This window comes from Schistocerca cancellata, chromosome 6, assembly GCF_023864275.1.
Source record: "Schistocerca cancellata isolate TAMUIC-IGC-003103 chromosome 6, iqSchCanc2.1, whole genome shotgun sequence".
In the NCBI taxonomy this organism is placed as follows: Eukaryota; Metazoa; Arthropoda; class Insecta; order Orthoptera; family Acrididae; genus Schistocerca; species Schistocerca cancellata.
Genome location: NC_064631.1, coordinates 3,753,885 through 3,778,099, shown reverse-complemented (window position 1 = coordinate 3,778,099; position 24,215 = coordinate 3,753,885). Strand labels below are relative to the sequence as shown.

Here is a 24,215-nt window from a genome sequence, read left to right as displayed (position 1 = left end):
TAGGAGTGTAGAGTTCCAAATTTGATTTGTAACCACGAATTTATTCCTTAGTCGTCTCGTCTCGTCTCGTCTCGTCTCGTCCCGCAGACGTTTGTCGTGCTTGCGCTGTCATATGGACCACGACCCGAGCGGCAGCGAGCGGCAGTCGAGCAAAGTCGGGACAAGTCGGGACGGGGACAGGGACAGGGATAGGAATGGTGTGAATGCACTGCAAACTACGCAGACACCTGGTGTGAGGCGAGGCGAGGCGAGGCGAGGAAGCCCACATCGTACCAGTGGGCCCTCCAGCACGACACTGCCACACCCCGCTCAGGCCTTCCGCTGAACACCAGGGACAAGATGCGTCCTCCGCTAGTGTCGAAGGCCGCACGCACCCAGCGAATGACAGGGGGTGCAACGAGCAGCAGTGCGTCTCACACACGCGGCGGTGCGCCCGCCAATTCGGCCGTCACTCTGCTGGGACGCCGGGCGCGCCTCCCCGCGCCGTCCTCGAGGAACTGGCGGTTGCGGAAGGAAGCGCTTTCGTCAAATGCGGCCGAAAACTAACATTTTGTGTGTTGGGAGAAAAGCCGAACGCGAATTCTGCCGTGCTCCTACATTAGATGAGCGCCAACGGCCATACCATGATGAATACACCGGTTCTCGTCCGATCACCGAAGTTAAGCATCATCGGGCCCGGCTAGTACTTGGATGGGTGACCGCCTGGGAAACCCGGGTGCTGTTGGCTCCCTTCCTGTTTTTTTTTTTTTGTAATGTCGCCAGCCCAATTTTCAAACTACCTTTCTGTTGTGACAAAGATGCTTCCTTAAGCCTTTTAAACTACTGTAATGGTACGAAAATGCAGTAATTAACTCAGTTTGAGGGAGAATGTGCTAACCAAGTTTGCCAAGAAGACTTTGAAAACGACAAAACACTACGAATCGGCAGGTGATTTCTGAAATACGTCACCGCCTATTGTTGTGTAGGTGTGTTGAGTTCCAAATTTGATTTGTAACCACGAACTTATTCCTTAGTCGTCTCGTCTCGTCTCGTCTCGTCCCGCAGACGTTTGTCGTGCTTGCGCTGTCATATGGACCACGACCCGAGCGGCAGCGAGCGGCAGTCGAGCAAAGTCGGGACAAGTCGGGACGGGGTCAGGGACAGGGATAGGAATGGTGCGAATGCACTGCAAACTACGCAGACACCTGGTGTGAGGCGAGGCGAGGCGAGGCGAGGCGAGGAAGCCCACATCGTACCAGTGGGCCCTCCAGCACGACACTGCCACACCCCGCACAGGCCCTCCGCTGAACACCAGGGACAAGATTCGTCCTCCGCTAGTGTCGAAGGCCGCACGCACCCAGCGAATGACAGGGGGTGCAACGAGCAGCAGTGCGTCTCACACACGCGGCGGTGCGCCCGCCAATTCGGCCGTCACTCTGCTGGGACGCCGGGCGCGCCTCCCCGCGCCGTCCTCGAGGAACTGGCGGTTGCGGAAGGAAGCGCTTTCGTCAAATGCGGCCGAAAACTAACATTTTGTGTGTTGGGAGAAAAGCCGAACGCGAATTCTGCCGTGCTCCTACATTAGATGAGCGCCAACGGCCATACCATGATGAATACACCGGTTCTCGTCCGATCACCGAAGTTAAGCATCATCGGGCCCGGCTAGTACTTGGATGGGTGACCGCCTGGGAAACCCGGGTGCTGTTGGCTCCCTTCCTGTTTTTTTTTTTTTGTAATGTCGCCAGCCCAATTTTCAAACTACCTTTCTGTTGTGACAAAGATGCTTCCTTAAGCCTTTTAAACTACTGTAATGGTACGAAAATGCAGTAATTAACTCAGTTTGAGGGAGAATGTGCTAACCAAGTTTGCCAAGAAGACTTTGAAAACGACAAAACACTACGAATCGGCAGGTGATTTCTGAAATACGTCACCGCCTATTGTTGTGTAGGTGTGTTGAGTTCCAAATTTGATTTGTAACCACGAACTTATTCCTTAGTCGTCTCGTCTCGTCTCGTCTCGTCCCGCAGACGTTTGTCGTGCTTGCGCTGTCATATGGACCACGACCCGAGCGGCAGCGAGCGGCAGTCGAGCAAAGTCGGGACAAGTCGGGACGGGGACAGGGACAGGGATAGGAATGGTGCGAATGCACTGCAAACTACGCAGACACCTGGTGTGAGGCGAGGCGTGGCGAGGCGTGGCGAGGCGAGGAAACCCACATCGCTACCAGTGGGCCCTCCAGCACGACACTGCCACACCCCGCACAGGCCCTCCGCTGAACACCAGGGACAAGATGCGTCCTCCGCTAGTGTCGAAGGCTGCACGCGCCCAGCGAATGACAGGGGGTGCGACGAGCAGCAGTGCGTCTAACACACGCGGCGGTGCGCCCGCCAATTCGGCCGTCACTCTGCTGGGACGCCGGGCGCGCCTCCCCGCGCCGTCCTCGAGGAACTGGCGGTTGCGGAAGGAAGCGCTTTCGTCAAATGCGGCCGAAAACTAACATTTTGTGTGTTGGGAGAAAAGCCGAACGCGAATTCTGCCGTGCTCCTACATTAGATGAGCGCCAACGGCCATACCATGATGAATACACCGGTTCTCGTCCGATCACCGAAGTTAAGCAACATCGGGCCCGGCTAGTACGTGGATGGGTGACCGCCTGGAAAACCCGGGTGCTGCTGGCTCCCTTCCTGTTTTTCTTTTGTTATGTCGCCAGCCCAATTTTCAAACTACCTTTCTGTTGTGACAAAGATGCTTCCTTAAGCCTTTTAAACTACTGTAATGGTACGAAAATGCAGTAATTAACTCAGTTTGAGGGAGAATGTGCTAACCAAGTTTGCCAAGAAGACTTTGAAAACGACAAAACAGTACGAATCGGCAGGTGATTTCTGAAATACGTCACCGCCTATTGTTGTGTAGGAGTGTAGAGTTCCAAATTTGATTTGTAACCACGAATTTATTCCTTAGTCGTCTCGTCTCGTCTCGTCTCGTCTCGTCCCGCAGACGTTTGTCGTGCTTGCGCTGTCATATGGACCACGACCCGAGCGGCAGCGAGCGGCAGTCGAGCAAAGTCGGGACAAGTCGGGACGGGGACAGGGACAGGGATAGGAATGGTGTGAATGCACTGCAAACTACGCAGACACCTGGTGTGAGGCGAGGCGAGGCGAGGCGAGGAAGCCCACATCGTACCAGTGGGCCCTCCAGCACGACACTGCCACACCCCGCTCAGGCCTTCCGCTGAACACCAGGGACAAGATGCGTCCTCCGCTAGTGTCGAAGGCCGCACGCACCCAGCGAATGACAGGGGGTGCAACGAGCAGCAGTGCGTCTCACACACGCGGCGGTGCGCCCGCCAATTCGGCCGTCACTCTGCTGGGACGCCGGGCGCGCCTCCCCGCGCCGTCCTCGAGGAACTGGCGGTTGCGGAAGGAAGCGCTTTCGTCAAATGCGGCCGAAAACTAACATTTTGTGTGTTGGGAGAAAAGCCGAACGCGAATTCTGCCGTGCTCCTACATTAGATGAGCGCCAACGGCCATACCATGATGAATACACCGGTTCTCGTCCGATCACCGAAGTTAAGCATCATCGGGCCCGGCTAGTACTTGGATGGGTGACCGCCTGGGAAACCCGGGTGCTGTTGGCTCCCTTCCTGTTTTTTTTTTTTTGTAATGTCGCCAGCCCAATTTTCAAACTACCTTTCTGTTGTGACAAAGATGCTTCCTTAAGCCTTTTAAACTACTGTAATGGTACGAAAATGCAGTAATTAACTCAGTTTGAGGGAGAATGTGCTAACCAAGTTTGCCAAGAAGACTTTGAAAACGACAAAACACTACGAATCGGCAGGTGATTTCTGAAATACGTCACCGCCTATTGTTGTGTAGGTGTGTTGAGTTCCAAATTTGATTTGTAACCACGAACTTATTCCTTAGTCGTCTCGTCTCGTCTCGTCTCGTCCCGCAGACGTTTGTCGTGCTTGCGCTGTCATATGGACCACGACCCGAGCGGCAGCGAGCGGCAGTCGAGCAAAGTCGGGACAAGTCGGGACGGGGTCAGGGACAGGGATAGGAATGGTGCGAATGCACTGCAAACTACGCAGACACCTGGTGTGAGGCGAGGCGAGGCGAGGCGAGGCGAGGAAGCCCACATCGTACCAGTGGGCCCTCCAGCACGACACTGCCACACCCCGCACAGGCCCTCCGCTGAACACCAGGGACAAGATTCGTCCTCCGCTAGTGTCGAAGGCCGCACGCACCCAGCGAATGACAGGGGGTGCAACGAGCAGCAGTGCGTCTCACACACGCGGCGGTGCGCCCGCCAATTCGGCCGTCACTCTGCTGGGACGCCGGGCGCGCCTCCCCGCGCCGTCCTCGAGGAACTGGCGGTTGCGGAAGGAAGCGCTTTCGTCAAATGCGGCCGAAAACTAACATTTTGTGTGTTGGGAGAAAAGCCGAACGCGAATTCTGCCGTGCTCCTACATTAGATGAGCGCCAACGGCCATACCATGATGAATACACCGGTTCTCGTCCGATCACCGAAGTTAAGCATCATCGGGCCCGGCTAGTACTTGGATGGGTGACCGCCTGGGAAACCCGGGTGCTGTTGGCTCCCTTCCTGTTTTTTTTTTTTTGTAATGTCGCCAGCCCAATTTTCAAACTACCTTTCTGTTGTGACAAAGATGCTTCCTTAAGCCTTTTAAACTACTGTAATGGTACGAAAATGCAGTAATTAACTCAGTTTGAGGGAGAATGTGCTAACCAAGTTTGCCAAGAAGACTTTGAAAACGACAAAACAGTACGAATCGGCAGGTGATTTCTGAAATACGTCACCGCCTATTGTTGTGTAGGAGTGTAGAGTTCCAAATTTGATTTGTAACCACGAATTTATTCCTTAGTCGCCTCGTCTCGTCTCGTCTCGTCTCGTCCCGCAGACGTTTGTCGTGCTTGCGCTGTCATATGGACCACGACCCGAGCGGCAGCGAGCGGCAGTCGAGCAAAGTCGGGACAAGTCGGGACGGGGACAGGGACAGGGATAGGAATGGTGCGAATGCACTGCAAACTACGCAGACACCTGGTGTGAGGCGAGGCGTGGCGAGGCGTGGCGAGGCGAGGAAACCCACATCGCTACCAGTGGGCCCTCCAGCACGACACTGCCACACCCCGCACAGGCCCTCCGCTGAACACCAGGGACAAGATGCGTCCTCCGCTAGTGTCGAAGGCTGCACGCGCCCAGCGAATGACAGGGGGTGCGACGAGCAGCAGTGCGTCTAACACACGCGGCGGTGCGCCCGCCAATTCGGCCGTCACTCTGCTGGGACGCCGGGCGCGCCTCCCCGCGCCGTCCTCGAGGAACTGGCGGTTGCGGAAGGAAGCGCTTTCGTCAAATGCGGCCGAAAACTAACATTTTGTGTGTTGGGAGAAAAGCCGAACGCGAATTCTGCCGTGCTCCTACATTAGATGAGCGCCAACGGCCATACCATGATGAATACACCGGTTCTCGTCCGATCACCGAAGTTAAGCAACATCGGGCCCGGCTAGTACGTGGATGGGTGACCGCCTGGAAAACCCGGGTGCTGCTGTCTCCCTTCCTGTTTTTCTTTTGTTATGTCGCCAGCCCAATTTTCAAACTACCTTTCTGTTGTGACAAAGATGCTTCCTTAAGCCTTTTAAACTACTGTAATGGTACGAAAATGCAGTAATTAACTCAGTTTGAGGGAGAATGTGCTAACCAAGTTTGCCAAGAAGACTTTGAAAACGACAAAACAGTACGAATCGGCAGGTGATTTCTGAAATACGTCACCGCCTATTGTTGTGTAGGAGTGTAGAGTTCCAAATTTGATTTGTAACCACGAATTTATTCCTTAGTCGTCTCGTCTCGTCTCGTCTCGTCTCGTCCCGCAGACGTTTGTCGTGCTTGCGCTGTCATATGGACCACGACCCGAGCGGCAGCGAGCGGCAGTCGAGCAAAGTCGGGACAAGTCGGGACGGGGACAGGGACAGGGATAGGAATGGTGTGAATGCACTGCAAACTACGCAGACACCTGGTGTGAGGCGAGGCGAGGCGAGGCGAGGAAGCCCACATCGTACCAGTGGGCCCTCCAGCACGACACTGCCACACCCCGCTCAGGCCTTCCGCTGAACACCAGGGACAAGATGCGTCCTCCGCTAGTGTCGAAGGCCGCACGCACCCAGCGAATGACAGGGGGTGCAACGAGCAGCAGTGCGTCTCACACACGCGGCGGTGCGCCCGCCAATTCGGCCGTCACTCTGCTGGGACGCCGGGCGCGCCTCCCCGCGCCGTCCTCGAGGAACTGGCGGTTGCGGAAGGAAGCGCTTTCGTCAAATGCGGCCGAAAACTAACATTTTGTGTGTTGGGAGAAAAGCCGAACGCGAATTCTGCCGTGCTCCTACATTAGATGAGCGCCAACGGCCATACCATGATGAATACACCGGTTCTCGTCCGATCACCGAAGTTAAGCATCATCGGGCCCGGCTAGTACTTGGATGGGTGACCGCCTGGGAAACCCGGGTGCTGTTGGCTCCCTTCCTGTTTTTTTTTTTTTGTAATGTCGCCAGCCCAATTTTCAAACTACCTTTCTGTTGTGACAAAGATGCTTCCTTAAGCCTTTTAAACTACTGTAATGGTACGAAAATGCAGTAATTAACTCAGTTTGAGGGAGAATGTGCTAACCAAGTTTGCCAAGAAGACTTTGAAAACGACAAAACACTACGAATCGGCAGGTGATTTCTGAAATACGTCACCGCCTATTGTTGTGTAGGTGTGTTGAGTTCCAAATTTGATTTGTAACCACGAACTTATTCCTTAGTCGTCTCGTCTCGTCTCGTCTCGTCCCGCAGACGTTTGTCGTGCTTGCGCTGTCATATGGACCACGACCCGTGCGGCAGCGAGCGGCAGTCGAGCAAAGTCGGGACAAGTCGGGACGGGGTCAGGGACAGGGATAGGAATGGTGCGAATGCACTGCAAACTACGCAGACACCTGGTGTGAGGCGAGGCGAGGCGAGGCGAGGCGAGGAAGCCCACATCGTACCAGTGGGCCCTCCAGCACGACACTGCCACACCCCGCACAGGCCCTCCGCTGAACACCAGGGACAAGATTCGTCCTCCGCTAGTGTCGAAGGCCGCACGCACCCAGCGAATGACAGGGGGTGCAACGAGCAGCAGTGCGTCTCACACACGCGGCGGTGCGCCCGCCAATTCGGCCGTCACTCTGCTGGGACGCCGGGCGCGCCTCCCCGCGCCGTCCTCGAGGAACTGGCGGTTGCGGAAGGAAGCGCTTTCGTCAAATGCGGCCGAAAACTAACATTTTGTGTGTTGGGAGAAAAGCCGAACGCGAATTCTGCCGTGCTCCTACATTAGATGAGCGCCAACGGCCATACCATGATGAATACACCGGTTCTCGTCCGATCACCGAAGTTAAGCATCATCGGGCCCGGCTAGTACTTGGATGGGTGACCGCCTGGGAAACCCGGGTGCTGTTGGCTCCCTTCCTGTTTTTTTTTTTTTGTAATGTCGCCAGCCCAATTTTCAAACTACCTTTCTGTTGTGACAAAGATGCTTCCTTAAGCCTTTTAAACTACTGTAATGGTACGAAAATGCAGTAATTAACTCAGTTTGAGGGAGAATGTGCTAACCAAGTTTGCCAAGAAGACTTTGAAAACGACAAAACAGTACGAATCGGCAGGTGATTTCTGAAATACGTCACCGCCTATTGTTGTGTAGGAGTGTAGAGTTCCAAATTTGATTTGTAACCACGAATTTATTCCTTAGTCGCCTCGTCTCGTCTCGTCTCGTCTCGTCCCGCAGACGTTTGTCGTGCTTGCGCTGTCATATGGACCACGACCCGAGCGGCAGCGAGCGGCAGTCGAGCAAAGTCGGGACAAGTCGGGACGGGGACAGGGACAGGGATAGGAATGGTGCGAATGCACTGCAAACTACGCAGACACCTGGTGTGAGGCGAGGCGTGGCGAGGCGTGGCGAGGCGAGGAAACCCACATCGCTACCAGTGGGCCCTCCAGCACGACACTGCCACACCCCGCACAGGCCCTCCGCTGAACACCAGGGACAAGATGCGTCCTCCGCTAGTGTCGAAGGCTGCACGCGCCCAGCGAATGACAGGGGGTGCGACGAGCAGCAGTGCGTCTAACACACGCGGCGGTGCGCCCGCCAATTCGGCCGTCACTCTGCTGGGACGCCGGGCGCGCCTCCCCGCGCCGTCCTCGAGGAACTGGCGGTTGCGGAAGGAAGCGCTTTCGTCAAATGCGGCCGAAAACTAACATTTTGTGTGTTGGGAGAAAAGCCGAACGCGAATTCTGCCGTGCTCCTACATTAGATGAGCGCCAACGGCCATACCATGATGAATACACCGGTTCTCGTCCGATCACCGAAGTTAAGCAACATCGGGCCCGGCTAGTACGTGGATGGGTGACCGCCTGGAAAACCCGGGTGCTGCTGGCTCCCTTCCTGTTTTTCTTTTGTTATGTCGCCAGCCCAATTTTCAAACTACCTTTCTGTTGTGACAAAGATGCTTCCTTAAGCCTTTTAAACTACTGTAATGGTACGAAAATGCAGTAATTAACTCAGTTTGAGGGAGAATGTGCTAACCAAGTTTGCCAAGAAGACTTTGAAAACGACAAAACAGTACGAATCGGCAGGTGATTTCTGAAATACGTCACCGCCTATTGTTGTGTAGGAGTGTAGAGTTCCAAATTTGATTTGTAACCACGAATTTATTCCTTAGTCGTCTCGTCTCGTCTCGTCTCGTCTCGTCCCGCAGACGTTTGTCGTGCTTGCGCTGTCATATGGACCACGACCCGAGCGGCAGCGAGCGGCAGTCGAGCAAAGTCGGGACAAGTCGGGACGGGGTCAGGGACAGGGATAGGAATGGTGCGAATGCACTGCAAACTACGCAGACACCTGGTGTGAGGCGAGGCGAGGCGAGGCGAGGAAGCCCACATCGTACCAGTGGGCCCTCCAGCACGACACTGCCACACCCCGCACAGGCCCTCCGCTGAACACCAGGGACAAGATTCGTCCTCCGCTAGTGTCGAAGGCCGCACGCACCCAGCGAATGACAGGGGGTGCAACGAGCAGCAGTGCGTCTCACACACGCGGCGGTGCGCCCGCCAATTCGGCCGTCACTCTGCTGGGACGCCGGGCGCGCCTCCCCGCGCCGTCCTCGAGGAACTGGCGGTTGCGGAAGGAAGCGCTTTCGTCAAATGCGGCCGAAAACTAACATTTTGTGTGTTGGGAGAAAAGCCGAACGCGAATTCTGCCGTGCTCCTACATTAGATGAGCGCCAACGGCCATACCATGATGAATACACCGGTTCTCGTCCGATCACCGAAGTTAAGCATCATCGGGCCCGGCTAGTACTTGGATGGGTGACCGCCTGGGAAACCCGGGTGCTGTTGGCTCCCTTCCTGTTTTTTTTTTTTTGTAATGTCGCCAGCCCAATTTTCAAACTACCTTTCTGTTGTGACAAAGATGCTTCCTTAAGCCTTTTAAACTACTGTAATGGTACGAAAATGCAGTAATTAACTCAGTTTGAGGGAGAATGTGCTAACCAAGTTTGCCAAGAAGACTTTGAAAACGACAAAACAGTACGAATCGGCAGGTGATTTCTGAAATACGTCACCGCCTATTGTTGTGTAGGAGTGTAGAGTTCCAAATTTGATTTGTAACCACGAATTTATTCCTTAGTCGCCTCGTCTCGTCTCGTCTCGTCTCGTCCCGCAGACGTTTGTCGTGCTTGCGCTGTCATATGGACCACGACCCGAGCGGCAGCGAGCGGCAGTCGAGCAAAGTCGGGACAAGTCGGGACGGGGACAGGGACAGGGATAGGAATGGTGCGAATGCACTGCAAACTACGCAGACACCTGGTGTGAGGCGAGGCGTGGCGAGGCGTGGCGAGGCGAGGAAACCCACATCGCTACCAGTGGGCCCTCCAGCACGACACTGCCACACCCCGCACAGGCCCTCCGCTGAACACCAGGGACAAGATGCGTCCTCCGCTAGTGTCGAAGGCTGCACGCGCCCAGCGAATGACAGGGGGTGCGACGAGCAGCAGTGCGTCTAACACACGCGGCGGTGCGCCCGCCAATTCGGCCGTCACTCTGCTGGGACGCCGGGCGCGCCTCCCCGCGCCGTCCTCGAGGAACTGGCGGTTGCGGAAGGAAGCGCTTTCGTCAAATGCGGCCGAAAACTAACATTTTGTGTGTTGGGAGAAAAGCCGAACGCGAATTCTGCCGTGCTCCTACATTAGATGAGCGCCAACGGCCATACCATGATGAATACACCGGTTCTCGTCCGATCACCGAAGTTAAGCAACATCGGGCCCGGCTAGTACGTGGATGGGTGACCGCCTGGAAAACCCGGGTGCTGCTGGCTCCCTTCCTGTTTTTCTTTTGTTATGTCGCCAGCCCAATTTTCAAACTACCTTTCTGTTGTGACAAAGATGCTTCCTTAAGCCTTTTAAACTACTGTAATGGTACGAAAATGCAGTAATTAACTCAGTTTGAGGGAGAATGTGCTAACCAAGTTTGCCAAGAAGACTTTGAAAACGACAAAACAGTACGAATCGGCAGGTGATTTCTGAAATACGTCACCGCCTATTGTTGTGTAGGAGTGTAGAGTTCCAAATTTGATTTGTAACCACGAATTTATTCCTTAGTCGTCTCGTCTCGTCTCGTCTCGTCTCGTCCCGCAGACGTTTGTCGTGCTTGCGCTGTCATATGGACCACGACCCGAGCGGCAGCGAGCGGCAGTCGAGCAAAGTCGGGACAAGTCGGGACGGGGACAGGGACAGGGATAGGAATGGTGTGAATGCACTGCAAACTACGCAGACACCTGGTGTGAGGCGAGGCGAGGCGAGGCGAGGAAGCCCACATCGTACCAGTGGGCCCTCCAGCACGACACTGCCACACCCCGCTCAGGCCTTCCGCTGAACACCAGGGACAAGATGCGTCCTCCGCTAGTGTCGAAGGCTGCACGCGCCCAGCGAATGACAGGGGGTGCAACGAACAGCAGTGCGTCTCACACACGCGGCGGTGCGCCCGCCAATTCGGCCGTCACTCTGCTGGGACGCCGGGCGCGCCTCCCCGCGCCGTCCTCGAGGAACTGGCGGTTGCGGAAGGAAGCGCTTTCGTCAAATGCGGCCGAAAACTAACATTTTGTGTGTTGGGAGAAAAGCCGAACGCGAATTCTGCCGTGCTCCTACATTAGATGAGCGCCAACGGCCATACCATGATGAATACACCGGTTCTCGTCCGATCACCGAAGTTAAGCATCATCGGGCCCGGCTAGTACTTGGATGGGTGACCGCCTGGGAAACCCGGGTGCTGTTGGCTCCCTTCCTGTTTTTTTTTTTTTTTGTAATGTCGCCAGCCCAATTTTCAAACTACCTTTCTGTTGTGACAAAGATGCTTCCTTAAGCCTTTTAAACTACTGTAATGGTACGAAAATGCAGTAATTAACTCAGTTTGAGGGAGAATGTGCTAACCAAGTTTGCCAAGAAGACTTTGAAAACGACAAAACAGTACGAATCGGCAGGTGATTTCTGAAATACGTCACCGCCTATTGTTGTGTAGGAGTGTAGAGTTCCAAATTTGATTTGTAACCACGAATTTATTCCTTAGTCGCCTCGTCTCGTCTCGTCTCGTCTCGTCCCGCAGACGTTTGTCGTGCTTGCGCTGTCATATGGACCACGACCCGAGCGGCAGCGAGCGGCAGTCGAGCAAAGTCGGGACAAGTCGGGACGGGGACAGGGACAGGGATAGGAATGGTGCGAATGCACTGCAAACTACGCAGACACCTGGTGTGAGGCGAGGCGTGGCGAGGCGTGGCGAGGCGAGGAAACCCACATCGCTACCAGTGGGCCCTCCAGCACGACACTGCCACACCCCGCACAGGCCCTCCGCTGAACACCAGGGACAAGATGCGTCCTCCGCTAGTGTCGAAGGCTGCACGCGCCCAGCGAATGACAGGGGGTGCGACGAGCAGCAGTGCGTCTAACACACGCGGCGGTGCGCCCGCCAATTCGGCCGTCACTCTGCTGGGACGCCGGGCGCGCCTCCCCGCGCCGTCCTCGAGGAACTGGCGGTTGCGGAAGGAAGCGCTTTCGTCAAATGCGGCCGAAAACTAACATTTTGTGTGTTGGGAGAAAAGCCGAACGCGAATTCTGCCGTGCTCCTACATTAGATGAGCGCCAACGGCCATACCATGATGAATACACCGGTTCTCGTCCGATCACCGAAGTTAAGCAACATCGGGCCCGGCTAGTACGTGGATGGGTGACCGCCTGGAAAACCCGGGTGCTGCTGGCTCCCTTCCTGTTTTTCTTTTGTTATGTCGCCAGCCCAATTTTCAAACTACCTTTCTGTTGTGACAAAGATGCTTCCTTAAGCCTTTTAAACTACTGTAATGGTACGAAAATGCAGTAATTAACTCAGTTTGAGGGAGAATGTGCTAACCAAGTTTGCCAAGAAGACTTTGAAAACGACAAAACAGTACGAATCGGCAGGTGATTTCTGAAATACGTCACCGCCTATTGTTGTGTAGGAGTGTAGAGTTCCAAATTTGATTTGTAACCACGAATTTATTCCTTAGTCGTCTCGTCTCGTCTCGTCTCGTCTCGTCCCGCAGACGTTTGTCGTGCTTGCGCTGTCATATGGACCACGACCCGAGCGGCAGCGAGCGGCAGTCGAGCAAAGTCGGGACAAGTCGGGACGGGGACAGGGACAGGGATAGGAATGGTGTGAATGCACTGCAAACTACGCAGACACCTGGTGTGAGGCGAGGCGAGGCGAGGCGAGGAAGCCCACATCGTACCAGTGGGCCCTCCAGCACGACACTGCCACACCCCGCTCAGGCCTTCCGCTGAACACCAGGGACAAGATGCGTCCTCCGCTAGTGTCGAAGGCTGCACGCGCCCAGCGAATGACAGGGGGTGCAACGAACAGCAGTGCGTCTCACACACGCGGCGGTGCGCCCGCCAATTCGGCCGTCACTCTGCTGGGACGCCGGGCGCGCCTCCCCGCGCCGTCCTCGAGGAACTGGCGGTTGCGGAAGGAAGCGCTTTCGTCAAATGCGGCCGAAAACTAACATTTTGTGTGTTGGGAGAAAAGCCGAACGCGAATTCTGCCGTGCTCCTACATTAGATGAGCGCCAACGGCCATACCATGATGAATACACCGGTTCTCGTCCGATCACCGAAGTTAAGCATCATCGGGCCCGGCTAGTACTTGGATGGGTGACCGCCTGGGAAACCCGGGTGCTGTTGGCTCCCTTCCTGTTTTTTTTTTTTTTTGTAATGTCGCCAGCCCAATTTTCAAACTACCTTTCTGTTGTGACAAAGATGCTTCCTTAAGCCTTTTAAACTACTGTAATGGTACGAAAATGCAGTAATTAACTCAGTTTGAGGGAGAATGTGCTAACCAAGTTTGCCAAGAAGACTTTGAAAACGACAAAACAGTACGAATCGGCAGGTGATTTCTGAAATACGTCACCGCCTATTGTTGTGTAGGAGTGTAGAGTTCCAAATTTGATTTGTAACCACGAATTTATTCCTTAGTCGCCTCGTCTCGTCTCGTCTCGTCTCGTCCCGCAGACGTTTGTCGTGCTTGCGCTGTCATATGGACCACGACCCGAGCGGCAGCGAGCGGCAGTCGAGCAAAGTCGGGACAAGTCGGGACGGGGACAGGGACAGGGATAGGAATGGTGCGAATGCACTGCAAACTACGCAGACACCTGGTGTGAGGCGAGGCGTGGCGAGGCGTGGCGAGGCGAGGAAACCCACATCGCTACCAGTGGGCCCTCCAGCACGACACTGCCACACCCCGCACAGGCCCTCCGCTGAACACCAGGGACAAGATGCGTCCTCCGCTAGTGTCGAAGGCTGCACGCGCCCAGCGAATGACAGGGGGTGCGACGAGCAGCAGTGCGTCTAACACACGCGGCGGTGCGCCCGTCAATTCGGCCGTCACTCTGCTGGGACGCCGGGCGCGCCTCCCCGCGCCGTCCTCGAGGAACTGGCGGTTGCGGAAGGAAGCGCTTTCGTCAAATGCGGCCGAAAACTAACATTTTGTGTGTTGGGAGAAAAGCCGAACGCGAATTCTGCCGTGCTCCTACATTAGATGAGCGCCAACGGCCATACCATGATGAATACACCGGTTCTCGTCCGATCACCGATGTTAAGCAACATCGGGCCCGGCTAGTACGTGGATGGGTGACCGCCTGGAAAACCCGGGTACTGCTGGCTCCCTTCCTGTTTTTCTTTTGTTATGTCGCCAGCCCAATTTTCAAACTACCTTTCTGTTGTGACAAAGATGCTTCCTTAAGCCTTTTAAACTACTGTAATGGTACGAAAATGCAGTAATTAACTCAGTTTGAGGGAGAATGTGCTAACCAAGTTTGCCAAGAAGACTTTGAAAACGACAAAACAGTACGAATCGGCAGGTGATTTCTGAAATACGTCACCGCCTATTGTTGTGTAGGAGTGTAGAGTTACAAATTTGATTTGTAACCACGAATTTATTCCTTAGTCGTCTCGTCTCGTCTCGTCTCGTCTCGTCCCGCAGACGTTTGTCGTGCTTGCGCTGTCATATGGACCACGACCCGAGCGGCAGCGAGCGGCAGTCGAGCAAAGTCGGGACAAGTCGGGACGGGGTCAGGGACAGGGATAGGAATGGTGCGAATGCACTGCAAACTACGCAGACACCTGGTGTGAGGCGAGGCGTGGCGAGGCGTGGCGAGGCGAGGAAACCCACATCGCTACCAGTGGGCCCTCCAGCACGACACTGCCACACCCCGCACAGGCCCTCCGCTGAACACCAGGGACAAGATGCGTCCTCCGCTAGTGTCGAAGGCTGCACGCGCCCAGCGAATGACAGGGGGTGCGACGAGCAGCAGTGCGTCTAACACACGCGGCGGTGCGCCCGTCAATTCGGCCGTCACTCTGCTGGGACGCCGGGCGCGCCTCCCCGCGCCGTCCTCGAGGAACTGGCGGTTGCGGAAGGAAGCGCTTTCGTCAAATGCGGCCGAAAACTAACATTTTGTGTGTTGGGAGAAAAGCCGAACGCGAATTCTGCCGTGCTCCTACATTAGATGAGCGCCAACGGCCATACCATGATGAATACACCGGTTCTCGTCCGATCACCGATGTTAAGCAACATCGGGCCCGGCTAGTACGTGGATGGGTGACCGCCTGGAAAACCCGGGTACTGCTGGCTCCCTTCCTGTTTTTCTTTTGTTATGTCGCCAGCCCAATTTTCAAACTACCTTTCTGTTGTGACAAAGATGCTTCCTTAAGCCTTTTAAACTACTGTAATGGTACGAAAATGCAGTAATTAACTCAGTTTGAGGGAGAATGTGCTAACCAAGTTTGCCAAGAAGACTTTGAAAACGACAAAACAGTACGAATCGGCAGGTGATTTCTGAAATACGTCACCGCCTATTGTTGTGTAGGAGTGTAGAGTTCCAAATTTGATTTGTAACCACGAATTTATTCCTTAGTCGTCTCGTCTCGTCTCGTCTCGTCTCGTCCCGCAGACGTTTGTCGTGCTTGCGCTGTCATATGGACCACGACCCGAGCGGCAGCGAGCGGCAGTCGAGCAAAGTCGGGACAAGTCGGGACGGGGACAGGGACAGGGATAGGAATGGTGCGAATGCACTGCAAACTACGCAGACACCTGGTGTGAGGCGAGGCGAGGCGAGGCGAGGAAGCCCACATCGTACCAGTGGGCCCTCCAGCACGACACTGCCACACCCCGCTCAGGCCTTCCGCTGAACACCAGGGACAAGATGCGTCCTCCGCTAGTGTCGAAGGCTGCACGCGCCCAGCGAATGACAGGGGGTGCAACGAACAGCAGTGCGTCTCACACACGCGGCGGTGCGCCCGCCAATTCGGCCGTCACTCTGCTGGGACGCCGGGCGCGCCTCCCCGCGCCGTCCTCGAGGAACTGGCGGTTGCGGAAGGAAGCGCTTTCGTCAAATGCGGCCGAAAACTAACATTTTGTGTGTTGGGAGAAAAGCCGAACGCGAATTCTGCCGTGCTCCTACATTAGATGAGCGCCAACGGCCATACCATGATGAATACACCGGTTCTCGTCCGATCACCGAAGTTAAGCATCATCGGGCCCGGCTAGTACTTGGATGGGTGACCGCCTGGGAAACCCGGGTGCTGTTGGCTCCCTTCCTGTTTTTTTTTTTTTTGTAATGTCGCCAGCCCAATTTTCAAACTACCTGTCTGTTGTGACAAAGATGCTTCCTTAAGCCTTTTAAACTACTGTAATGGTACGAAAATGCAGTAATTAACTCAGTTTGAGGGAGAATGTGCTAACCAAGTTTGCCAAGAAGACTTTGAAAACGACAAAACAGTACGAATCGGCAGGTGATTTCTGAAATACGTCACCGCCTATTGTTGTGTAGGAGTGTAGAGTTCCAAATATGATTTGTAACCACGAATTTATTCCTTAGTCGCCTCGTCTCGTCTCGTCTCGTCCCGCAGACGTTTGTCGTGCTTGCGCTGTCATATGGACCACGAGCCGAGCGGCAGCGAGCGGCAGTCGAGCAAAGTCGGGACAAGTCGGGACGGGGACAGGGACAGGGATAGGAATGGTGCGAATGCACTGCAAACTACGCAGACACCTGGTGTGAGGCGAGGCGAGGCGAGGCGAGGAAGCCCACATCGCTACCAGTGGGCCCTCCAGCACGACACTGCCACACCCCGCACAGGCCCTCCGCTGAACACCAGGGACAAGATTCGTCCTCCGCTAGTGTCGAAGGCTGCACGCGCCCAGCGAATGACAGGGGGTGCAACGAGCAGCAGTGCGTCTCACACACGCGGCGGTGCGCCCGCCAATTCGGCCGTCACTCTGCTGGGACGCCGGGCGCGCCTCCCCGAGCCGTCCTCGAGGAACTGGCGGTTGCGGAAGGAAGCGCTTTCGTCAAATGCGGCCGAAAACTAACATTTTGTGTGTTGGGAGAAAAGCCGAACGCGAATTCTGCCGTGCTCCTACATTAGATGAGCGCCAACGGCCATACCATGATGAATACACCGGTTCTCGTCCGATCACCGAAGTTAAGCATCATCGGGCCCGGCTAGTACTTGGATGGGTGACCGCCTGGGAAACCCGGGTGCTGTTGGCTCCCTTCCTGTTTTTTTTTTTTTGTAATGTCGCCAGCCCAATTTTCAAACTACCTTTCTGTTGTGACAAAGATGCTTCCTTAAGCCTTTTAAACTACTGTAATGGTACGAAAATGCAGTAATTAACTCAGTTTGAGGGAGAATGTGCTAACCAAGTTTGCCAAGAAGACTTTGAAAACGACAAAACACTACGAATCGGCAGGTGATTTCTGAAATACGTCACCGCCTATTGTTGTGTAGGTGTGTTGAGTTCCAAATTTGATTTGTAACCACGAACTTATTCCTTAGTCGTCTCGTCTCGTCTCGTCTCGTCCCGCAGACGTTTGTTGTGCTTTCGCTGTCATATGGACCACGACCCGAGCGGCAGCGAGCGGCAGTCGAGCAAAGTCGGGACAAGTCGGGACGGGGTCAGGGACAGGGATAGGAATGGTGCGAATGCACTGCAAACTACGCAGACACCTGGTGTGAGGCGAGGCGAGGCGAGGCGAGGAAGCCCACATCGTACCAGTGGGCCCTCCAGCACGACACTGCCACACCCCGCACAGGCCCTCCGCTGAACACCAGGGACAAGATTCGTCCTCCGCTAGTGTCGAAGGCCGCACGCACCCAGCGAATGACAGGGGGTGCAACGAGCAGCAGTGCGTCTCACACACGCGGCGGTGCGCCCGCCAATTCGGCCGTCACTCTGCTGGGACGCCGGGCGCGCCTCCCCGCGCCGTCCTCGAGGAACTGGCGGTTGCGGAAGGAAGCGCTTTCGTCAAATGCGGCCGAAAACTAACATTTTGTGTGTTGGGAGAAAAGCCGAACGCGAATTCTGCCGTGCTCCTACATTAGATGAGCGCCAACGGCCATACCATGATGAATACACCGGTTCTCGTCCGATCACCGAAGTTAAGCATCATCGGGCCCGGCTAGTACTTGGATGGGTGACCGCCTGGGAAACCCGGGTGCTGTTGGCTCCCTTCCTGTTTTTTTTTTTTTGTAATGTCGCCAGCCCAATTTTCAAACTACCTTTCTGTTGTGACAAAGATGCTTCCTTAAGCCTTTTAAACTACTGTAATGGTACGAAAATGCAGTAATTAACTCAGTTTGAGGGAGAATGTGCTAACCAAGTTTGCCAAGAAGACTTTGAAAACGACAAAACAGTACGAATCGGCAGGTGATTTCTGAAATACGTCACCGCCTATTGTTGTGTAGGAGTGTAGAGTTCCAAATTTGATTTGTAACCACGAATTTATTCCTTAGTCGCCTCGTCTCGTCTCGTCTCGTCTCGTCCCGCAGACGTTTGTCGTGCTTGCGCTGTCATATGGACCACGACCCGAGCGGCAGCGAGCGGCAGTCGAGCAAAGTCGGGACAAGTCGGGACGGGGACAGGGACAGGGATAGGAATGGTGCGAATGCACTGCAAACTACGCAGACACCTGGTGTGAGGCGAGGCGTGGCGAGGCGTGGCGAGGCGAGGAAACCCACATCGCTACCAGTGGGCCCTCCAGCACGACACTGCCACACCCCGCACAGGCCCTCCGCTGAACACCAGGGACAAGATGCGTCCTCCGCTAGTGTCGAAGGCTGCACGCGCCCAGCGAATGACAGGGGGTGCGACGAGCAGCAGTGCGTCTAACACACGCGGCGGTGCGCCCGCCAATTCGGCCGTCACTCTGCTGGGACGCCGGGCGCGCCTCCCCGCGCCGTCCTCGAGGAACTGGCGGTTGCGGAAGGAAGCGCTTTCGTCAAATGCGGCCGAAAACTAACATTTTGTGTGTTGGGAGAAAAGCCGAACGCGAATTCTGCCGTGCTCCTACATTAGATGAGCGCCAACGGCCATACCATGATGAATACACCGGTTCTCGTCCGATCACCGAAGTTAAGCAACATCGGGCCCGGCTAGTACGTGGATGGGTGACCGCCTGGAAAACCCGGGTGCTGCTGGCTCCCTTCCTGTTTTTCTTTTGTTATGTCGCCAGCCCAATTTTCAAACTACCTTTCTGTTGTGACAAAGATGCTTCCTTAAGCCTTTTAAACTACTGTAATGGTACGAAAATGCAGTAATTAACTCAGTTTGAGGGAGAATGTGCTAACCAAGTTTGCCAAGAAGACTTTGAAAACGACAAAACAGTACGAATCGGCAGGTGATTTCTGAAATACGTCACCGCCTATTGTTGTGTAGGAGTGTAGAGTTCCAAATTTGATTTGTAACCACGAATTTATTCCTTAGTCGTCTCGTCTCGTCTCGTCTCGTCTCGTCCCGCAGACGTTTGTCGTGCTTGCGCTGTCATATGGACCACGACCCGAGCGGCAGCGAGCGGCAGTCGAGCAAAGTCGGGACAAGTCGGGACGGGGACAGGGACAGGGATAGGAATGGTGTGAATGCACTGCAAACTACGCAGACACCTGGTGTGAGGCGAGGCGAGGCGAGGCGAGGAAGCCCACATCGTACCAGTGGGCCCTCCAGCACGACACTGCCACACCCCGCTCAGGCCTTCCGCTGAACACCAGGGACAAGATGCGTCCTCCGCTAGTGTCGAAGGCTGCACGCGCCCAGCGAATGACAGGGGGTGCAACGAACAGCAGTGCGTCTCACACACGCGGCGGTGCGCCCGCCAATTCGGCCGTCACTCTGCTGGGACGCCGGGCGCGCCTCCCCGCGCCGTCCTCGAGGAACTGGCGGTTGCGGAAGGAAGCGCTTTCGTCAAATGCGGCCGAAAACTAACATTTTGTGTGTTGGGAGAAAAGCCGAACGCGAATTCTGCCGTGCTCCTACATTAGATGAGCGCCAACGGCCATACCATGATGAATACACCGGTTCTCGTCCGATCACCGAAGTTAAGCATCATCGGGCCCGGCTAGTACTTGGATGGGTGACCGCCTGGGAAACCCGGGTGCTGTTGGCTCCCTTCCTGTTTTTTTTTTTTTTTGTAATGTCGCCAGCCCAATTTTCAAACTACCTTTCTGTTGTGACAAAGATGCTTCCTTAAGCCTTTTAAACTACTGTAATGGTACGAAAATGCAGTAATTAACTCAGTTTGAGGGAGAATGTGCTAACCAAGTTTGCCAAGAAGACTTTGAAAACGACAAAACAGTACGAATCGGCAGGTGATTTCTGAAATACGTCACCGCCTATTGTTGTGTAGGAGTGTAGAGTTCCAAATTTGATTTGTAACCACGAATTTATTCCTTAGTCGCCTCGTCTCGTCTCGTCTCGTCTCGTCCCGCAGACGTTTGTCGTGCTTGCGCTGTCATATGGACCACGACCCGAGCGGCAGCGAGCGGCAGTCGAGCAAAGTCGGGACAAGTCGGGACGGGGACAGGGACAGGGATAGGAATGGTGCGAATGCACTGCAAACTACGCAGACACCTGGTGTGAGGCGAGGCGTGGCGAGGCGTGGCGAGGCGAGGAAACCCACATCGCTACCAGTGGGCCCTCCAGCACGACACTGCCACACCCCGCACAGGCCCTCCGCTGAACACCAGGGACAAGATGCGTCCTCCGCTAGTGTCGAAGGCTGCACGCGCCCAGCGAATGACAGGGGGTGCGACGAGCAGCAGTGCGTCTAACACACGCGGCGGTGCGCCCGTCAATTCGGCCGTCACTCTGCTGGGACGCCGGGCGCGCCTCCCCGCGCCGTCCTCGAGGAACTGGCGGTTGCGGAAGGAAGCGCTTTCGTCAAATGCGGCCGAAAACTAACATTTTGTGTGTTGGGAGAAAAGCCGAACGCGAATTCTGCCGTGCTCCTACATTAGATGAGCGCCAACGGCCATACCATGATGAATACACCGGTTCTCGTCCGATCACCGATGTTAAGCAACATCGGGCCCGGCTAGTACGTGGATGGGTGACCGCCTGGAAAACCCGGGTACTGCTGGCTCCCTTCCTGTTTTTCTTTTGTTATGTCGCCAGCCCAATTTTCAAACTACCTTTCTGTTGTGACAAAGATGCTTCCTTAAGCCTTTTAAACTACTGTAATGGTACGAAAATGCAGTAATTAACTCAGTTTGAGGGAGAATGTGCTAACCAAGTTTGCCAAGAAGACTTTGAAAACGACAAAACAGTACGAATCGGCAGGTGATTTCTGAAATACGTCACCGCCTATTGTTGTGTAGGAGTGTAGAGTTCCAAATTTGATTTGTAACCACGAATTTATTCCTTAGTCGTCTCGTCTCGTCTCGTCTCGTCTCGTCCCGCAGACGTTTGTCGTGCTTGCGCTGTCATATGGACCACGACCCGAGCGGCAGCGAGCGGCAGTCGAGCAAAGTCGGGACAAGTCGGGACGGGGACAGGGACAGGGATAGGAATGGTGCGAATGCACTGCAAACTACGCAGACACCTGGTGTGAGGCGAGGCGAGGCGAGGCGAGGAAGCCCACATCGTACCAGTGGGCCCTCCAGCACGACACTGCCACACCCCGCTCAGGCCTTCCGCTGAACACCAGGGACAAGATGCGTCCTCCGCTAGTGTCGAAGGCTGCACGCGCCCAGCGAATGACAGGGGGTGCAACGAACAGCAGTGCGTCTCACACACGCGGCGGTGCGCCCGCCAATTCGGCCGTCACTCTGCTGGGACGCCGGGCGCGCCTCCCCGCGCCGTCCTCGAGGAACTGGCGGTTGCGGAAGGAAGCGCTTTCGTCAAATGCGGCCGAAAACTAACATTTTGTGTGTTGGGAGAAAAGCCGAACGCGAATTCTGCCGTGCTCCTACATTAGATGAGCGCCAACGGCCATACCATGATGAATACACCGGTTCTCGTCCGATCACCGAAGTTAAGCATCATCGGGCCCGGCTAGTACTTGGATGGGTGACCGCCTGGGAAACCCGGGTGCTGTTGGCTCCCTTCCTGTTTTTTTTTTTTTTGTAATGTCGCCAGCCCAATTTTCAAACTACCTGTCTGTTGTGACAAAGATGCTTCCTTAAGCCTTTTAAACTACTGTAATGGTACGAAAATGCAGTAATTAACTCAGTTTGAGGGAGAATGTGCTAACCAAGTTTGCCAAGAAGACTTTGAAAACGACAAAACAGTACGAATCGGCAGGTGATTTCTGAAATACGTCACCGCCTATTGTTGTGTAGGAGTGTAGAGTTCCAAATATGATTTGTAACCACGAATTTATTCCTTAATCGCCTCGTCTCGTCTCGTCTCGTCCCGCAGACGTTTGTCGTGCTTGCGCTGTCATATGGACCACGAGCCGAGCGGCAGCGAGCGGCAGTCGAGCAAAGTCGGGACAAGTCGGGACGGGGACAGGGACAGGGATAGGAATGGTGCGAATGCACTGCAAACTACGCAGACACCTGGTGTGAGGCGAGGCGAGGCGAGGCGAGGAAGCCCACATCGCTACCAGTGGGCCCTCCAGCACGACACTGCCACACCCCGCACAGGCCCTCCGCTGAACACCAGGGACAAGATTCGTCCTCCGCTAGTGTCGAAGGCTGCACGCGCCCAGCGAATGACAGGGGGTGCAACGAGCAGCAGTGCGTCTCACACACGCGGGGGTGCGCCCGCCAATTCGGCCGTCACTCTGCTGGGACGCCGGGCGCGCCTCCCCGAGCCGTCCTCGAGGAACTGGCGGTTGCGGAAGGAAGCGCTTTCGTCAAATGCGGCCGAAAACTAACATTTTGTGTGTTGGGAGAAAAGCCGAACGCGAATTCTGCCGTGCTCCTACATTAGATGAGCGCCAACGGCCATACCATGATGAATACACCGGTTCTCGTCCGATCACCGAAGTTAAGCAACATCGGGCCCGGCTAGTACTTGGATGGGTGACCGCCTGGAAAACCCGGGTGCTGCTGGCTCCCTTCCTGTTTTTCTTTTGTTATGTCGCCAGCCCAATTTTCAAACTACCTTTCTGTTGTGACAAAGATGCTTCTTTAAGCCTTTTAAACTACTGTAATGGTACGAAAATGCAGTAATTAACTCAGTTTGAGGGAGAATGTGCTAACCAAGTTTGCCAAGAAGACTTTGAAAACGACAAAACAGTACGAATCGGCAGGTGATTTCTGAAATACGTCACCGCCTATTGTTGTGTAGGAGTGTAGAGTTCCAAATTTGATTTGTAACCACGAATTTATTCCATAGTCGTCTCGTCTCGTCTCGTCTCGTCTCGTCCCGCAGACGTTTGTCATGCTTGCGCTGTCATATGGACCACGACCCGAGCGGCAGCGAGCGGCAGTCGAGCAAAGTCGGTACAAGTCGGGACGGGGACAGGGACAGGGATAGGAATGGTGCGAATGCACTGCAAACTACGCAGACACCTGGTGTGAGGCGAGGCGATGCGAGGCGAGGATAGGCGAGGAAGCCCACATCGCTACCAGTGGGCCCTCCAGCACGACACTGCCACACCCCGCACAGGCCCTCCGCTGAACGTTACAATTCACTATCAGTTTTTCGTCCCATTCGATAATCTAGACTCACAGCAGAACGGCCATAAGGTGCCCGAGGCAGCTATAGACCCATGAAGTCAAGTCGGCTGGAGGACGATGTATTGAATCGGGACGCAATTTGAGTGATCCATCGTCATTAGGTGGCCCTGAATGTTACAATTGACTATCAGTTTTTCGTCCGATTCGAAAATCTTTGACTCACAGCAGAACGGCCATAAAGTGCCCGAGGCAGAAATAGACCCATGGAGACAAGTCTGCTGGAGGACGATGTATTGAATCGGGACGCAATTTGAGTGATCCATCGTCATTAGGTGGCCCTGAACGTTACAATTCACTATCAGTTTTTCGTCCGATTCGAAAATCTTTGACTCACAGCAGAACGGCCATACGGTGCCCGAGGCAACAATAGACCCATGGAGACAAGTCTGCTGGAGGACGATGTATTGAATCGGGACGCAATTTGAGTGATCCATCGTCATTACGTGGCCCTGAACTATCAGTTTTTCGTCCGATTCGAAAATCTTTGACTCACAGCAGAACGGCCATAAGGTGCCCGAGGCAGCAATAGACCCATGGAGACAAGTCTGCTGGAGGACGATGTATTGAATCGGGACGCAATTTGAGTGTTCCATCGTCATTAGGAGGCCCTGAACGTTACAATTCACTATCAGTTTTTCGTCCGATTCGAAAATCTTTGACTCACAGCAGAACG

At 54.8% G+C, this 24,215-nt stretch overlaps 21 non-coding genes and 3 pseudogenes across 21 annotated transcripts; all 24 read left to right on the top strand.

Moving 5' to 3' along the window:
• Positions 1-608: 608 nt before the first annotated feature.
• Positions 609-727, top strand: LOC126090220 (5S ribosomal RNA). The gene has a single exon (XR_007521080.1). It is a non-coding gene; the product is annotated as a 5S ribosomal RNA (ribosomal RNA).
• An 843-nt stretch (positions 728-1,570) lies between these two features.
• On the top strand, positions 1,571-1,689 carry LOC126090209 (5S ribosomal RNA). The gene has a single exon (XR_007521069.1). It is a non-coding gene; the product is annotated as a 5S ribosomal RNA (ribosomal RNA).
• An 849-nt stretch (positions 1,690-2,538) lies between these two features.
• LOC126089476 (5S ribosomal RNA) lies at positions 2,539-2,657 on the top strand. The gene has a single exon (XR_007520799.1). It is a non-coding gene; the product is annotated as a 5S ribosomal RNA (ribosomal RNA).
• Positions 2,658-3,497: 840 nt separating this feature from the next.
• LOC126090197 (5S ribosomal RNA) lies at positions 3,498-3,616 on the top strand. The gene has a single exon (XR_007521057.1). It is a non-coding gene; the product is annotated as a 5S ribosomal RNA (ribosomal RNA).
• An 843-nt stretch (positions 3,617-4,459) lies between these two features.
• Positions 4,460-4,578, top strand: LOC126090185 (5S ribosomal RNA). Its single transcript, XR_007521046.1, has one exon. It is a non-coding gene; the product is annotated as a 5S ribosomal RNA (ribosomal RNA).
• Positions 4,579-5,432: 854 nt separating this feature from the next.
• Positions 5,433-5,551, top strand: LOC126089488 (5S ribosomal RNA). The gene has a single exon (XR_007520810.1). It is a non-coding gene; the product is annotated as a 5S ribosomal RNA (ribosomal RNA).
• An 840-nt stretch (positions 5,552-6,391) lies between these two features.
• LOC126090174 (5S ribosomal RNA) lies at positions 6,392-6,510 on the top strand. The gene has a single exon (XR_007521035.1). It is a non-coding gene; the product is annotated as a 5S ribosomal RNA (ribosomal RNA).
• Positions 6,511-7,353: 843 nt separating this feature from the next.
• LOC126090163 (5S ribosomal RNA) lies at positions 7,354-7,472 on the top strand. The gene has a single exon (XR_007521024.1). It is a non-coding gene; the product is annotated as a 5S ribosomal RNA (ribosomal RNA).
• An 854-nt stretch (positions 7,473-8,326) lies between these two features.
• On the top strand, positions 8,327-8,445 carry LOC126089475 (5S ribosomal RNA). The gene has a single exon (XR_007520798.1). It is a non-coding gene; the product is annotated as a 5S ribosomal RNA (ribosomal RNA).
• An 840-nt stretch (positions 8,446-9,285) lies between these two features.
• On the top strand, positions 9,286-9,404 carry LOC126090152 (5S ribosomal RNA). Its single transcript, XR_007521013.1, has one exon. It is a non-coding gene; the product is annotated as a 5S ribosomal RNA (ribosomal RNA).
• An 854-nt stretch (positions 9,405-10,258) lies between these two features.
• On the top strand, positions 10,259-10,377 carry LOC126089474 (5S ribosomal RNA). Its single transcript, XR_007520797.1, has one exon. It is a non-coding gene; the product is annotated as a 5S ribosomal RNA (ribosomal RNA).
• Positions 10,378-11,217: 840 nt separating this feature from the next.
• LOC126090141 (5S ribosomal RNA) lies at positions 11,218-11,336 on the top strand. Its single transcript, XR_007521002.1, has one exon. It is a non-coding gene; the product is annotated as a 5S ribosomal RNA (ribosomal RNA).
• Positions 11,337-12,192: 856 nt separating this feature from the next.
• LOC126089473 (5S ribosomal RNA) lies at positions 12,193-12,311 on the top strand. The gene has a single exon (XR_007520796.1). It is a non-coding gene; the product is annotated as a 5S ribosomal RNA (ribosomal RNA).
• An 840-nt stretch (positions 12,312-13,151) lies between these two features.
• Positions 13,152-13,270, top strand: LOC126090130 (5S ribosomal RNA). Its single transcript, XR_007520991.1, has one exon. It is a non-coding gene; the product is annotated as a 5S ribosomal RNA (ribosomal RNA).
• An 856-nt stretch (positions 13,271-14,126) lies between these two features.
• Positions 14,127-14,245, top strand: LOC126089492 (5S ribosomal RNA; annotated as a pseudogene).
• An 851-nt stretch (positions 14,246-15,096) lies between these two features.
• LOC126089491 (5S ribosomal RNA) lies at positions 15,097-15,215 on the top strand (annotated as a pseudogene).
• An 840-nt stretch (positions 15,216-16,055) lies between these two features.
• LOC126090118 (5S ribosomal RNA) lies at positions 16,056-16,174 on the top strand. Its single transcript, XR_007520980.1, has one exon. It is a non-coding gene; the product is annotated as a 5S ribosomal RNA (ribosomal RNA).
• Positions 16,175-17,014: 840 nt separating this feature from the next.
• Positions 17,015-17,133, top strand: LOC126090107 (5S ribosomal RNA). The gene has a single exon (XR_007520969.1). It is a non-coding gene; the product is annotated as a 5S ribosomal RNA (ribosomal RNA).
• Positions 17,134-17,971: 838 nt separating this feature from the next.
• LOC126090095 (5S ribosomal RNA) lies at positions 17,972-18,090 on the top strand. The gene has a single exon (XR_007520958.1). It is a non-coding gene; the product is annotated as a 5S ribosomal RNA (ribosomal RNA).
• Positions 18,091-18,944: 854 nt separating this feature from the next.
• Positions 18,945-19,063, top strand: LOC126089472 (5S ribosomal RNA). Its single transcript, XR_007520795.1, has one exon. It is a non-coding gene; the product is annotated as a 5S ribosomal RNA (ribosomal RNA).
• Positions 19,064-19,903: 840 nt separating this feature from the next.
• On the top strand, positions 19,904-20,022 carry LOC126090082 (5S ribosomal RNA). Its single transcript, XR_007520946.1, has one exon. It is a non-coding gene; the product is annotated as a 5S ribosomal RNA (ribosomal RNA).
• Positions 20,023-20,878: 856 nt separating this feature from the next.
• On the top strand, positions 20,879-20,997 carry LOC126089490 (5S ribosomal RNA; annotated as a pseudogene).
• Positions 20,998-21,837: 840 nt separating this feature from the next.
• LOC126090069 (5S ribosomal RNA) lies at positions 21,838-21,956 on the top strand. Its single transcript, XR_007520935.1, has one exon. It is a non-coding gene; the product is annotated as a 5S ribosomal RNA (ribosomal RNA).
• Positions 21,957-22,796: 840 nt separating this feature from the next.
• LOC126089468 (5S ribosomal RNA) lies at positions 22,797-22,915 on the top strand. Its single transcript, XR_007520791.1, has one exon. It is a non-coding gene; the product is annotated as a 5S ribosomal RNA (ribosomal RNA).
• Positions 22,916-24,215: the final 1,300 nt, after the last annotated feature.